This window comes from Rhea pennata, chromosome 2, assembly GCF_028389875.1.
Source record: "Rhea pennata isolate bPtePen1 chromosome 2, bPtePen1.pri, whole genome shotgun sequence".
NCBI classification, from domain to species: domain Eukaryota; kingdom Metazoa; phylum Chordata; class Aves; order Rheiformes; family Rheidae; genus Rhea; species Rhea pennata.
In genome coordinates, this window is record NC_084664.1 from 110800488 (window position 1) to 110816649 (window position 16162).

Sequence of the window (16162 nt, forward strand, 5' to 3'; positions counted from 1 at the left end):
TTCTGAGATGAAGACGTAAAGTGAGGCTTTGACATACAACAGCATATAAGCCATAATAGACCCCCCTTCTCCAATCCAGTCTGGAATCAGTATGTTTCCAGAACAAGATCAGTCTGAATATACACAGCCATACTAAGGAAAACTGTATATTGGAAAGTGCTTTCCTGCATTTTTCACTGTCTGTCGAGCAGCAGAGATAGTTTATGTAAAAGAAGAAAAGACAACTGTATTGTCCTGCAGCTGGTATGTAGAAAACGATGAGTCTTTCTTCTGCAAACTATACGCACACTTAAGAAAAGAACACTAGAGAGGATTTATCTGTCTGAATTAAAAATATCATACAGAGAGATATATACAGGGTGTGCATATATATACCTACACACACACACACATATATGTGTGTGTGTGTATATATATATACACCTATATATATATATATGAGAGATAAATACAACAGAAGGAAAACAAAAACTCGTAAGTTTGGATGAACTCTTCTACGTACAATTTAAGATCCTGTAAATACAATATATCACAAATTTTTCAGGCTTCAATACATTGGGTCTAGAATTTTGTTTATTTGGAATGAAGTGAAGGAATCCAGATGGAAGATCAGTGAACACTGAGTTTATACAAAACTTTCTGAAGGACATGAAAAACAAAGGTCATTAGAACTGCAATTCTACTCACAGAGCCAATAAGCCAATCTGTGGTTTTGTTTTGTTTTGTTTTTAAAGTAAACAATCTCACTTGCCTGATTACAAGGCAGGTGCCATTCCAAGGTAATCCTTTTTGGGGGGTAGGGGTGGAATTAGTTCTCAAGAGGTTGCGTTGCTCCTCTTGCCCCAGCGCAGCCTCTTCCAGAGCTCCAGCTGTGTGCAGATTGGTATAGCTTTGCCCTACACAGCACTTACCAAAGCAGCACCACGGAAGGCACTAAAGAAATCCAATAGCAGCTAACTAACCAAGGTATGCTCTGGCTCAGGAGGGTTTTTTGTTTGTTTTTAAAGTTACTGTACTCCAATTGGGCTTCAAAGAGTCAAGCTTTGCACAGGACAACATTGTTTTAATTATCTTTCTTTAAAATCTCTCATTTTATGTCTCATATGGTACATTATAGTAGCTCTACCAGCTCCAGCAATAGCTTCTACGGATAATGACAATAGTGTTACAACCTGTAAAAGCAGTAAATTGATTTTAAAAAAACATGCTCACAATAGGCAGCTTCCCACAAACAGTAAGAAAAGTTTCCTTCAAATTCTCTCAAGAGTCCTGATGCAGTCAGCCGGATTTCTTTAAGGCTGGATTAATACCTTTACCAGCTATAACATTTTTTAACTTTTATGTTATGACTGGATTTCAAATACACCTGAGCTTTGAGACAAACCTGTCTGCACCTTTTCTCTAAAATACCAAAAAAAACCCACCAAAAGCAAAAAGGCTTTAAAGAAGCTATGTTTTATTAGAGCATAAACTTGAACAAACTTTCCTCTGTTTGAAAACTCAGATTCTTCTGGGTGAGAAAGATAAAGCAGACATTTGAAAACAAACATCTCTTTTGCCTAACTGTGTTTTTGCAACAAGGTCCCTTCCCTCCAGACTGCTTTTCACACCAACAACTTTCAATGGCCCAGGATTTCAACAGCCGTTTGTAGCAACAAACCGAGTCAATAGAAAAATCTCCCCCCTTTTCATCATCTCTGGCCTGGTACTGTGTCCATTCCCCACTATTCTAAAAAAACTCTGTAAGCACAGGCTCCTGCCCTGTTCTTCCCTGGGAAAACTTCACCCGTGGCCAGGTGCTCCCAAAGAAGAAACCACCCCTCTCCTTCAACAAATTGCACCTCACCAAAAAGACAGGTAGACCATGGCCATATCACCGTGTATAATGCACATGCAGGAAAGAACGAAAAAATGCCTTCGACCGTTATCTCATCTGTCACACACAGAACGACAGTGTGGGCACAAAGTTCTCTGTACGTTCCTTCTGCTTTCAAGGAAATGAAGGGTAGCTTTCAACCATGCAAGCAGAATTCTACTTTTTAACCCCAAGGGCTTTCCCCTCCTGCAAGGACTATGTTCTCACAGGTGCTTCTTTGGCTTTCTCGTCTTGTCTGTCCTTAATACTGCACGGTTTCACTAATTAATTCTTTAGCCTGTGGTTTTGCAGCGAGGTCCAGGGAGAAAGAGGTCTTCTAGTCTAACAGCTATCCTAAACTAAATATGAAAGTCAAAATACAGGATTCAGCAAATAAAGAATTAAAGGACAAGAATAGAAAAAGTAATGAAAAATATGGTAACAGGCAAAACAGTTTTTTTTTTTTAAAAAAAAAAAAAAAAAAAAAAAAGTCGTCCCTGGTTTTATTGTTGGAGGGGATTACAAGTATAGCTGATAAATGTAACAGCTAAAGATGTGAAAGATTTCTTTAAAGTGCTTAACACAGTAAACACAAACTGATTAAAACTGCAGGACAGAAAAAGGCGTATGTTAAATGGATTAAATACTGAATAAATAAGAGTTCTCAAGATGCAACTGTTACTGGGGAAATCCCAGTAAATGAGGGATGGGCTTCTATTAGTGGGGTTCTCTCTGGAGTAGCATTAACCGATGCTATTTAATTTATTTCACAAGGATGTAACAACAAATGTAAAACTGTATAATGGGTACAAACATTGGCAAAACAATAAAAAGCGTCAGAGCAGCCGAATGCCGAAGACCCTCAGGACCCGGGGTGACAGGTCCTGTCCCAGCCCGACAGATGTGAGGCCACTGCAGTCCCGTGTCCCCAGGCCCCCAGCAGCGAGGCTGAGCTCGTACGCCTAAGAGACACATTCAGCTGGCCACACGCACTAATACGGACAGGAAACAGTGCATTTACCAGCATCCCTGTAAACACAGTCAGCCCTCACACAAGCGCACAGACAGCCCCATTTCCCTCTTCCTCTTCCTCTCTGGTGAATCAGAGTTTACGTCTGCAATTGCAATACACACTCTGGTCCTCCCTACTGCTGGCCTGGAGACCCATGAGCCCCTGAGGGTCCTGGTCCTACACTAGTCACTGGCACTCAAATCTCTTGCCCTACTCTCTGGCTAGTCTGATTTGAAGTTTACTAGCATTCACACACAGTAAGTTTTGATATTCCCATAATCCCCTTAAAATATCCCATACTAAATTTTACACAATCCCCAAACTTGCCTCCCCCTGAACCCCATAATAAGCTCTACGTCCCTTTGGGCAATAACCTCCTAGGTTTGTGTGGCAGTTTGAGAAGAGAGTTTCTGCCCTTCAACTGCCTTGGAGAGTTTCCCACCAAGGGGAATGGTCAAATCTTCTTTGACTGTCCAAGGGACCAGCCAGCTCAGTGGTGAGGGTCCCTCCCTTATCACTGCTCCTCTGATCCTAGCCAGGTCTTTGGGTTTATTCTGATACAGCCTTTAATCACATAACTTGACATAGAGCATTCCCGATCACCTGCAATGCTGGAGTGCATTCAAATAAAAAAGTTTTCTTAACATACAAATGGAAAATTATATGGCTAAAATTGTCCCGGAAGAACCAATGCCACAAATATATTCAAGTAAGTCTTCGGAGTTACCACAACATACAGTGTTGCCTTCAAAGTGTAAGATTTGCTGCAGTTCTTTTGCACTAGGAGGCTGCTAAATTTTTGTAATCTCCTTTACAGATTAGAAAATTTAATCCCAAAGGAGGAAAACAGAGAAAAAATTTAATGAGGGAGGCTGCAGGGAAGACTATGACACTGCCATGAAATATCATATCCATACATATTTCTTAAGAATAAGAAAATTTGTCAGCGCATTGTTTTAGAAGAGCTAATCTTCCTGGACATTTCTGCTCACACAAAGTTGCCTTATCCAACCATTATACAAACATAACCAGCCCGTGGTTACTCTAATAGATTTTCCTATTTCACAAGGAAAGAAAAGAAACATTACTTGCTAGATACTTTCCTACCTCCACTGTGTTCTTTAACATGAAAAACAAAAATACTTTTCACTACAGACATGCAGGAGAGAAAGCACTCTCTAAATTCTTTTGTTAAGACCCAGAAAATAGAAAAACAGGTATGGGGAAAGAAGGAGCAGAATGATGAATTAATCCTAAAAATTGTACTGGAGAAGTTTCACAAAGTTTGTCTGGATCTCTTCTGCTTTGCTAACATCTCCCATACCGATATCGATACAATGCATACTGAGTCTCAGTATGGAGGCATGAGGCCTCCTTAAAGCAGAGGTAAACTTCAGTCGGTCCGCATGACTATTTGATCAGAGATTTCACTACGTTTCAGTAAACTCAAAGTTGGATATACAAAACCCCAAATCTTTCATATCCCTTTTCAACCACCCCTCTAGAAACTAAGGCAGCTGACTGAGCAGTTGCCTTTTAGCCTGTTTCCAGGAAAAAAAAAATGCAATAGCAACCTGACAGTTCTTCGTCACTGAGCCAGACCGAGCGTGCGGATGTGCAGAGCTCTTCCAGACAAATGGCTGTTACGCTACTCACAACCTCATGTCACCTCTCACTGCCCCCCAAAGAATAAAAAACGTGGAAGTAAATATATTAACTCTGGCACCATTTGGTTAATGGTAGCTTCAAGAGAAGAGCTCTCGAATCATTGCACAACCTTGAATGTCGTATCATTGCAGTTTCTAAGCACATCCGTAGACAGAGATTCTGGGTTTATATCACTGTGGAAAGGTCTACATTTGAAAGAAAATAGTTGACTCCCTCTTTCACCCAGTATTAACAAGAAAAAAAACAGAAAAAAAACCCAACAGCTTACTTTTTGCTACTTTTCAACTTCTGCTACCTGAATATAAGGAGAAGGTAGAATGCAACGTGATTCAGAGGCTTTCAGCAAGGACCGAACCCTTGCAGTGAGCGTAGCAAGCAAAACTCCAAGCTACGTTTTCCAGTAACTCCCTTGCCTATCAACTTTCATTTTACTGTAATTTGGCATTTTAAAGCATGAGACAGGCTTTTTGTCACTCAAGATAAACCATCACATGCCAGAATTAATGCTGTAGCCCAAAAAGTCTCACTTCTTTTATAAGCACATTCTTGTTGTTATATCACAGTACTGTCTATATTTCTGTAAACCATTCAACCATGCAATTCAGCAGTTAAGAAACAATACCCAGGAGATAATCAGACATCAGCTTTAACATGTTTCAGGTCAGCTCCTGGGGTAAACTACTTATTCTTCAGGTAAAAGCTGAAGGTAAAAGCGCTGGGGAAGGAGAAATAATAAAAATGGAGGGGCGGGGGAAGGGATATGGGTTGATGCTGCACGTTATCTTTATTGAAAGAGGATGGGGTTAAGCGCTATTGCTACTCTTCTCCCTTCCCAATGACAGGCTGAAAGGTTTGTTAAACACAGAGGTTAATACAAAAAGCTTCTCAGGGCTGGAAGACAGTGAGCTTTACAACTTTTATAGAAATTCAATTTTGTTTCAGCTTTAGGTTGCTGGGTTAATGTTTGACTAACGATCATATCTACGTATACTCTTCAAAATTTTAGGACTACCCTAGCACTAAGTTACTGTTCATTTAGAAACAGGCTGTCATTACACTTTCTGCTTGCAGTATCCATGGAAGGATTACTGTAACTTGGCTAATTACCAATTTTCCAGCTACTGATAAAGGCAAATTGTAATCCTAATACGATCAGGTGTTTAAACCAGCAATAAGGTGTTGCACAGATTAGTATCTGCAGTAACACAGCACACAAAAATGCCATCCATCTTTTGAATTCCACTTCCAGAGGCACTCAGTGTCTGACAGTTTGTTACAGACCTGTAATATAGAAAACAAAACACTACTATTGCCTATGGCACTAAATCCCACAACTATACAGAGCCTTCTGAAATCTTGTTTGACATCAGTAATTTTAGAAGCATATTAGCCTCAAGGGCCATTCTGTTACTGGAGTAGTTTACTCCTGGCTTTATGAGTTTGAACAAAGATAACACATAAGAAATCTACCTTATCTATCAAAGAGTAGGGTGGAATAAAAAAAAAAAAAATAGGCCATAGATCTACACTAGACTATAACGAGGTGCTTAACTCACCCTTTTGAAACAAAGCACCTTTTTCTTGTACCTTGAACACAATCATTTGAATGCTCCCTTAATATGGGGCATATATAGCCTAAATTGTTTTACTTCATGTAATAAATCCTGCTCAACAATTAGAAGCTCGTCAGTATAAGTAAAATCAGAGATGCTTTCCTAAAAAATATTCTTTGTTGTTTTTTTTCTGAACTGGATCAATCACTAAAACTACAAAATGTAAGTAGTGGGTTCCTGCCAACCAGTTAAAATTATAACTGGTTTCAGGCTAGCATTTACAGCATTTCTCTCCCAGGAAGGCATTGCAGAGATCTTAGTTAAGACTTGCTGAGCGAAATTTTAAGCACATCAAGGCCTGTGTTTACCTGATGACCAACACAGTTCAGAACCTTAACTCTTGAGCCTTTGTCTGCACAGGAAAGCTGCATCAGTAAATTTTACCACCATAAAAGCAATCATCTGCCCCACAGCAAGTGCCAGATACTTTATGCCTAAAGGCATTAGCTACTGCACTCACTACAGGACAACTTACACAGTGCAGATACTTACCTTTTATTGTCTCAGAGCAATCAGTCTGCACACTCACAAGTATATAACTCTATAAAAGTTAAAAACTGATATAATAGCATATTTGGGGCTGTTACTTCAGTCTTAAAGAAAGAAACTAACCAGCCAACCTGATCTACACCAAGATTTATACATGTATATATATATATCAGCTTAAAATATTACAATGGTTGGACTTACTCTGTACAGGAATTAGACAGACATTACAATTCCACTCCTGCATTCCTTTCTCTTTTTTTCATGCACTTATGCCTTAGCCATAGAAGCAGTTGACAGCATTTTCTACAAATTGGCATATAGAGCCATAGTTCTCGTAGGTTCTTTCCTTTTAGGGATCCTGCTATGCTTAGAAATGACAGAGAGAACAGTGACATATCTTAAGTGTTCAGATTTATTTCATTCCCGCATAACTTCCAAATTCTAAAGCAAGTAAGAAGTACAAATCTATTTGTTATTCAGTTATAAAGGCAAGTAAAAAGTGTGCATGACAAAATGAATAAGCAGTAATAATTTAAGGCATGAGGATTTTATTTGGTTAAGGAATAAACTTTACTATTACTTCCACAAATTTGAAATCTAAAACTGAACACTTTTGCAAAAAAACCAACTTCTTGGCATTCCAAGGAGAAAAAAGACTTCCTCTTGGCTACTTTTTTCCAGATACACTAACTGTTACAGTATGATCTATCTTTACAGGTCGTTATCTAGAACACATTATGTCATATGCTACATCACTAATACAGACTACTATACAGGTTGCCAACCTACCTCTGTTTATTCACCTAAAACTATCCTTCACGGAGTCAACATTTAGACTTTCCCAAGCCATATGAATACTAACAATGTGAGAATCTTGCTTTTGGATCTTTTAAAGAGAATTTTTCCAAGACCCAGAAGAAAACATTTCCAAGTCTTGTATTACAAGGGCTGCTTTCTATATCCCACTTAGTATCAACTTGATTGCATCTTAAATATAGCAGAAAACATCTCTAAATCATTTAATCAGTATACATAATGAAATTAATGTATTTACCTCATGGAACTATATATTGGCTTATTTCTGTGTAGTTGTATTGAAGATGGCTGTTTGATATACCTATTTTCAAGTTCTAGTTTGCTAAAGATGTGTTAAAGTATTAATTTGGGCCTGATTCAACACCGAAACAAGCACCCAGCTTTCATGATTCAAGGTTGCCGGAACTAGATCGTCCCCAAGAGAACAGTGGGGTCACTTCTATTTTTCTTTTTTTTTTTTTCCAAGGAGGAAAGTGTAAGACTCTAATTAAGAGAAGGGCTAAATGATGTGCTTAAGGACTATTCAGAAAAGCACTTAGATACTTGCTTAATTCAACTTCAATAGGATTAAGAACTGAGAAGGTATGTATACAATAACGATGCTTTCTTGAGTTCAATTGCAGGAACATGTAATTTCACATCTTATTTCATTTTGGTTAACTGAAATATCATTATATTGAAGGATAAATTTCTCAGACATATCTAAGTGATACTGCGCCTATCTACCAATAATGCAGCATCATGATGGAGGTCCTGGAGTTGATTTCATGAGAGCTAATTTCTCTATAAATTATAGCAAATAAAGGCAGCAATTAATGGGGTGCAAGCTGTAAAGTCATACAGGCTCCAATATATACTATACAGATTAACAGAGTATCTGGACTAGCCCTTGCCCTGAGAAGAACTGTTAGTTAATTCAGCAAAACTCAGACTCCTAAGTCCTGAAGCTGCTTTTTAACAATATTTAGGTGCCTGTCAGACAGAACTTGTAATTCCCAAATTATGCACTACAGTAAATGAACCATGCAAACCCATATCTAGGAAGTAAATTGTACAGTGTCTTCAGTTAAGTTTGTTAATAAAAGTGGTTGAGGGTACGTAAGAAATGTTAAGGCTTAGTAGTAATGCCCGTGTCAAAAAAAGTTTGAAGAATGCTGACTTAAAACTCTTGAAAATTTCACGCAAGTCTAAAATTTAAACCAGTTGTTTAATACGAAGGCTAAAATCAGTAGCTGGACATGTAAGCAGTTCTGAAGGGGGAGGAGGGATAAATAACTCTTTTCACTGCTGTGAAAAGGGAATGTGCATTCACACGTATTCCAAATACGCTGCAGGATAAAGCAGACTCAAACAGAACCAAACTAAAAGATAAGAAGTTCTCTGCCCTTCTTGCTTGATTTTCTCTTACCTGTAAAGCTCCTGTGCTGAAACTCGGACGGCACAATCCCCCAAATTTAACTATGTGTTAGTCAAAGGAAAACCAGGGAATTTAAGTGACGTTCTTAGATCACGTCACCCTTTTCCGCAGCGCCTTAAACCCGTCGCAGCAGGTGTTCCCGTGGCGGGTCCGGCGTCTCCCCTCGCGGGGCCCGTCCCGCGCTCGGAGGGCGCCCGTCCCCGCGGGGCAGATGCAGCTCTGCGCCCCCGGCCCGTCAGGGCTCCTGTCTCCCACCGCCGGCCGGGGGGACTCCCAAATCGCAGCCCCAGAGCCCAGCCTCAGCACGGAGCCGAGGCGCCGGCGGGGCAGCGGGGTGAGCCGTGCGCTCGCCCATCGCTCCCGAAGAGCGTGCTTCACGGCAGCAGCTTCCCATTTCTGCCGCCCCCTCCCCAATATCAGAAGTAGATTGCTAGGTGCAAGCAGGCAGCCTTAAGCTCAGCCTTATATCCGGGCAGCCATTAAAACAGGCAGCGGGGGAAACAGACTGGTAGCAGCTACGCTACACTGCCGACTGGTTAAATGACGGGTTTGTATTGTTAACATCCAATAAAAAAATTAGTTTCCAAACTGACTTATATTTATTTTGTCTGACTGCAATTTACTTTGATTAAAATATGATTTTAGGTCTCAATTTCATTAAACCTCCTTTTATTGTCTGTAAACGTGAATCGTTTTAGCCTAACTTCTGAAATATTACAGAAGACCTTTTCTGTTGTTATTTTAAAAGCCTTTTTCTTGTTACCTAAAATAAGCTATTCCTCATCAGTACAAGATAAAAATCTTCGCAAACATCATGAAACATTATCACAGTGAACCAGATTACATTGAAATATTAAAGAAAAATACTAAAGTGAGAAATTGCTACACTCAGTTATCCTTAAGGGTATAATAAATACTCAGGGTTTCATTTAGATGGCTACTTTGTGTCAAAAGCAGGAACATAAAATATACATAAATGTACATGCATAAACTCACTTTTAGGCAGGCAACAGAATCACTTGGCTTTATTAAAACATTGACAGATTTTTCTTTTTCCTTCTCTCATGTCACTTTTTGCCTTCTTATTTTGCCTAACATAACTATTTTACTCGATATCACTTTGGCTTGACTTACCAAAACCAAAATTACAACACCACAATTTCCCTTCGTGGAATTTTTGCCACCCTCTTCTGAGCCTTGGCTCCTCTAGTGTGAGAATGTTTTAAGTCTCTGTTTTTAGCTGCACTAACGGTGAAGATTCCAATATATAACATGTGTTTCGAATTCTAAAGTCTCTAATCTACAATCAGATCAAGAACTCTTTTTTTTCACATTATACAATTCAAATTTCTTTGTTATTAAGAACTAACATAATACTGTATCCTTAATTCAACTTCTGATCCGACTGTGTCAGAATCCCTTTCTATATGATAGAAAAATGCTCCCTGTAACTTTAGGGTAAAAAAAATATGTTATCAGCATGGGAAAAAGAAAAAAAAAAAGACTATCATGCTTCATTTCTTCATGGATCCGCATTCGTTTGTATTTTTAAGATTAACATTAAAGATGATATTTGGGAAGGCTGATGAGTAAAATGTGTGTTACACAGAAGATTACTGTGTAATATATTAAAATAAAGAGGTACTTTAATAACCCTGCCAGTTAAATAGGTATTATTGCTATTTTACAGACAGACAGAGCAAAACTTAGATCCCTTGAAGACATGCTGACTTTAGTCCAACTAGGATTTCACTCATGAAGCAAGTCATCAGCAAACTAAGGGAGTTTACAGTTTCGTTACCAAAAAGCCATTTTAATAACCATTTACCTAGCTTGATTTTCAGAGTTTCTGAGTTACCAATCAGTTACCTATTCAGTGAAAACTGTCAAGAGCATGAAAATCATAGGTTTCCTATTTAGGCATCCAACTCAAAAAAAAAAAAAAAAAAAAAAAAAAAAGAAAGAAATCTAAGCTTGAATCTTTTAATCAAAGGATTTGCCAAGGAAATCATATCAGTGGCAGAACATGCTCAAACTAAAAGCTTTATTTATAGCCCGCTATTTTTAAATCAGCTAGTAGGTATACATAATACCTATAACTACAATACTTGGCAAAGATGAAAATAATACAGCCTCAATTTTCCAGGGCACTTCATGTGTGTTAAGCAGTACTGTGTATTTAGTAGCATGCAGTTGTTGATTAATACATTCAAACCAAAAAAGGAAAAGAATTTTTAAAAATTAAGAAAAATAAATCAGCAATATATATGGTACCACAAATACATATTTTGAAACTGCTTTGGAAGTTGACTTGTTTTGAAACAGATACCCTCTCTCACTCAAAGCCACCTTAATAGTCCCAGCTTCTAAGTCCTACTTCAGAAGGGCTAGAAAGCCATTAGAAGCAAAACCAGTTTTTCCAAACCATCTGTCTTCTATTTCTTCCTATCATCTACAGGAGGAAAGTTGAGGGTAGTCTACTAAAGAGCAAATGCATGCTTATCTTAGCAGATTTCAGCACTCTTTTCCACATGCTGTACGATTATGGATTTACAGGTTCAGAGATTAAGATTCTAAGAACACATTGAAAACATGGTAAGCATACTTTTTTGAAGTGTGTGAATACTTTAAACAGATATTCTGAAATGGTTTGCTGAGACACAAAAGTTGCCATGCAAAGCACAACAAACAGCTAAGTACTGAATGCCATTTATGCACAAAATTAATTATCAAGCTAAAGGAGCTGTACACTGGTGTTCTGATTTTGCTGAAAGTTTACGCCAACTCCTGTTACTCTGAAACACCATCTGATGAAAATTAATCCTGTTTTTACTCTCTTATGCAAGTCTCTAAAGATAGCGAGGGTTTCTTTACCATTTGAAGTGTACTTATTTTTAAAAAATAAACATTTTTCAGTTAGGCAGCAACTTCATCATTCTATTACGCTCAGATTTGATTTTTCATCATTTTTAACTTGATTTTTTTCTGGCCTCTGAGACCAGAGGGAAAGTCTGGAGCAATGAAGACTTGCCCTCGGTGGAAGAGTATCAGCTTAGGGAACAAAATCTGGACACACGCAAGTCTATAGGTCCTGGCAGTAAGCATCCATTGAGGGAGGTGGCCAATGTCACTGCAAAGTTCCTCTTGAGCATCTTTGGAAGGTCATGGTAGTCAGAAGACGTCCCTGAGGACTGAGAGAGAGCAAATGTCACCCCTGTTTTCAGGAGGAAGATCCAGGGAACTATAGCCTGGTCAGTCTCACCTCAAGCCCTGGGGAGATGGTGGAGCAACTAATCCTACGTGCTATTTCGAGATATGTGAAAGACGGGCAGGTGACTGGGAGTAGTCAGCATGCATTTAAGGGGAAAGGAGAAACTCATGCTTAACCAACCTGATAGCCTTCTAAGATGACTGGCCTGGTGAGTAAGCAGAGAACAATGGACGTTGTTTATCTTGTCTTTAGTAAGGCTCGGGATATTGTCTCCAATAACATCCTTACAGACAAATTGATGAAGTATGAGCTAGATAAATCATTAGTGAACCGGCTGAACTCCAAAGCTTAGAGGGTTGTACAAAGCCCAGCTGGAGACCACTGACTAGTGGTGTCCCCAAGGGGCTGACACATGGCCAATGCTGTTTAACATCTTCATTAATGACCTAGATGATGGAACAGTGTGCACCCTCAGCTAGTTTGCAGATGATACAAAACTGGGAACAGTGGCTGATACACCTGAGGGCCATGCTACCATTCAGGGGAACCTTGACAGGCTGGAGAAATGGGCAAAAGGGAACTTCATGAAGTTCAAAAATGGAAATGCCAAGTCCTGCACCTGGAAGGAATGACCCCTTGTACCAGTACATGCTAGGGGCTGACCTGCTGGAGATCAGCTTGTCAAGGAAGGACCTCAGCATGTCCTGCTGGACAAGTTGACCACGAGCCAGCAATGCGACCTCAAGGCATAGAAGGCCAAAAGCATCCTGGGCTACATTAGGTAGAGTGTCACTAGCAGGTCAAGGATCCTTCCCCTCTGCTCAACCCTGCTGAGGGCAAACCTTGAGTGCTGTGCCCAGTGCTGGGCTCTCCAGGACTAGAGAGACAGGGATGTACTGGTGTGAATCCACCAAAGAGCCACAAAAATGATTAAAATGACTGGAGCATCTCTCATAGGCAGGCTGAGAGAGTCAAGACTGTTCAGCCTGGAGACGACAAGGCTCAGGGGGATCTTATCAATGTGTAAAAGTATCTCTGTGTGTGTGTGCATGTGAAAAGTGGATGGAGTCAGACTCTTCTCAGTGGTGCCCAGTGACTGGACAAGATGCAATGGGCACAAACTGAAATCCACGAAATTCCACCTGAACGTAAGAAAATAACTCTTGACTGTGAGGGTCATTGAACACTGGAACAGGTTGCCCAGAGGAGTTGTGGAGTCTCCATCCTTGGACACACTCAAAATCTGACTGCACATGGACCTAGGCAACCAGCCCAGCAAGATGACCTTGCTTGAGCAGAGGACTTGGACCAGATGATCTCCAGAGATGCCTTCCACTCCCACCTATTCTGAGATTCTGTGACTCCTGCAGTCACACAGTCAACTTGACAAACATCACCCTATGGTGAACAATTGTTAAAGGCATGTAGGCTATTTCTATGCTTTGCTCATCATTTTGATAAGGCTTGTCATGATATAGGAGGTAGAATTCACTAAGCTTTAACAAAATGTAAGCTAATTTGCTGAAGGAATAATGTAAGAGAGATTTTTATTAAATCCTAATTACTTCTACTTCATTAGCACTTCAGTAGAAGGACTGGCTGATATCATTATTGTAATAGAGGTCAGTGAGAATGAATCAGTCCAATCTTACAAACACACTGCTTCTCGTCTTTTTCTAACGCTCTATCACCTTTTCTTGTATTTCGGTAATAAAAATCATAGAATTAATACTGGGAAAGAGAAAAGGCAATGACTGAAAAATATCAATGGCAGACTAGCACTTATTGCCCATTTTAAAAAACTTCCTTGAGAACTTCATTCAGCTGTAAGGGCTATTTTTTTTTTCTAGTAGAAAGTAATTTAACTTTGAGTCTTGTTTGGCAGATGAAAAGAATGTATTACAAATCCCTTTATTTTGTCAAAAGTCAAGGGGAAAATGCTGCAAAACATTCTGATAATGGCTACTTCAAGATCTTCCCTGTTTTGCTAGACTGTTCAAATAGGTAGACAGGAATAATCTTAAACTCCTGTTTTTCCTTTAATGCTCTTTTCGCCTGCCAAGCATTTTAAAATAAAAGTAGATCAGTACTGAAAAGTAATTCAATTGATTACAATTTATAAGCCTACTTTCACTGATTTAAAAATCTTTAAACTTGATTAGAAAAACCGCTGTCTTGAAAACCCTGAGTGAATATTTCATCTTTTGTATATAACTACTGTTTTCAAATCCTTCAGAATAAAAAGAAAAGGAAGAAACAAAGACCTAACAAAAGAATCAAATTCTATAAAAACTAACTCCAGTAAAAACTATTCATTTCTATAAATGTCCAGGATTCCTAAGAGAAAGTGCTTTAGTAACTTTGTTTTTCATTACAGTTCATTATTAACATTAACATATATTATTAACATATGCTGCCATCTATTACAGACCTGTAAAATCAAGTTTAAGATCCTCACATTTTGTATGCCTAATTCTTTCTCCAGTTTTCTGCAGTTTCTTCTCCTGGCACACTCCGCCTAACTTTGTTCCATGGGGATGCCAACCTTGGCAGTCCCCTTGAGTGGCTCCTTGGCATCGCCTGCGCACCTTCGCTCTGAGTGTGAGCCTTCTCCCTGACTCAATCTGCAACAATCCACCCCCTTTCTTTTTTCAAAGTAAACTCTGAGAACACAGGACTAAATCAGTTCAGAAGGGCACTCAGTATTCTGTAAGAACAGCCCATTGAGGCAAATCCTTGAATATTGCTCTTCCCTCTGCCTTGACTCTTGATTCTTTAATTTCATCGGGCCCACTGCTATCATAATTTCTAAAAGCGTACCTAGATCTTATATATATGTCTTCATACTATCCTTGTCCGGTTTGTCCTGATCTTGTGGATACTAAGAAGATTTTATAGGACAGATTGAGTCTTTGAGCCTAATTAGAGCTGTAAGTGAAAGTATGCAAGTAGCAATGAACATATTCCTGGATCTAAACACATGATCAGGGTCTTAGAGCTTGACCGCTATATAAAGCATTCACATCCCTAGCTGTTTTCTGTATAGCACTGGATTAAATTTGTTTAACAAATAATAATGAAGTATGAAAGGATATGCATTGAGGAAAGGCCTTTTTCTACTTTATTATTCAAACTTATGCACAACCCATCAATTATCTCTACCAATTAAATGTGTTAAGCTACATGTGAAAAGCATCCTTTAGGTGAACTAATTTTATTTTGGATTAAACTGGAAAAATTAAATTTCTTTTCTTTAAAATTTCCAGTGATTCTATAACACTGCTTCAGCCAAACTACCACCACCTCAGTTATTCTCGATAGCATTCACTTTATTTCATGGCAGTTAAAAGATTTCTTTTTTTCTTTTCTTTTGAAGATTAATTCACTAGTTCAGTCCATTAAAAAAAATCTGAAAACACTAAGGATTTAGGAGATGCTAGTGAAAGTGTTGCTTAAGGGTCCTCAAAAGCCCAAGAAAATCAATACCAGGAAATTACTTTTTAATCAAGCATAAGGAGGAAAGTAGAAAGTATTTTACAACAATAGATCACATGTTTAAATGGTCAGAAAACATTATTTTCACTTTTAAAGAAATCAAAAACCCAGAAATAACTGATATTCTCTAATATTTACCTTATAGCCACAGGGAGTTTAAAAACATATTTTCCTATATCTTATTATTTCTTATACATATTTAACATTAAAAACATTTAGTCATTCTGCTGGGCTTATTGAATTTATTTATTTTCCATATATCTCAGTAAGCGCAGTATTGAGAGGAATACACTGCAGTATAGGAGAAAGTCCTGTCCCACACTCTCAGGACTGTAAGCATGGGCTAGCTGCTTTCCCTTTTACACGACTCCATTTCAGTCAGTAAGGCTCCTAAGACCTAGACAGAAGCCTACAATCCTTACCTGCTTGCCCCCCTCCATTCCCCCTTTTAAATGTCTTTGAGAATACAGTGGGAATGGACACTCACTAGTGTAGTTGCTTAGTAATAGCCCCAATAGTTAATTAGCACAGATAAACATTGTTTTAGGGATGAACGTGTCATGGAAGCTCAGATAATATGATAATA

General features: G+C 38.8%; 1 protein-coding gene across 7 annotated transcripts in view; it reads right to left on the reverse strand.

The window, feature by feature from the left end:
* PTPRM (protein tyrosine phosphatase receptor type M) overlaps positions 1-16162 on the reverse strand; it is a 474059-nt gene that overhangs the window by 331426 nt on the left and 126471 nt on the right. The window lies entirely within an intron of this gene.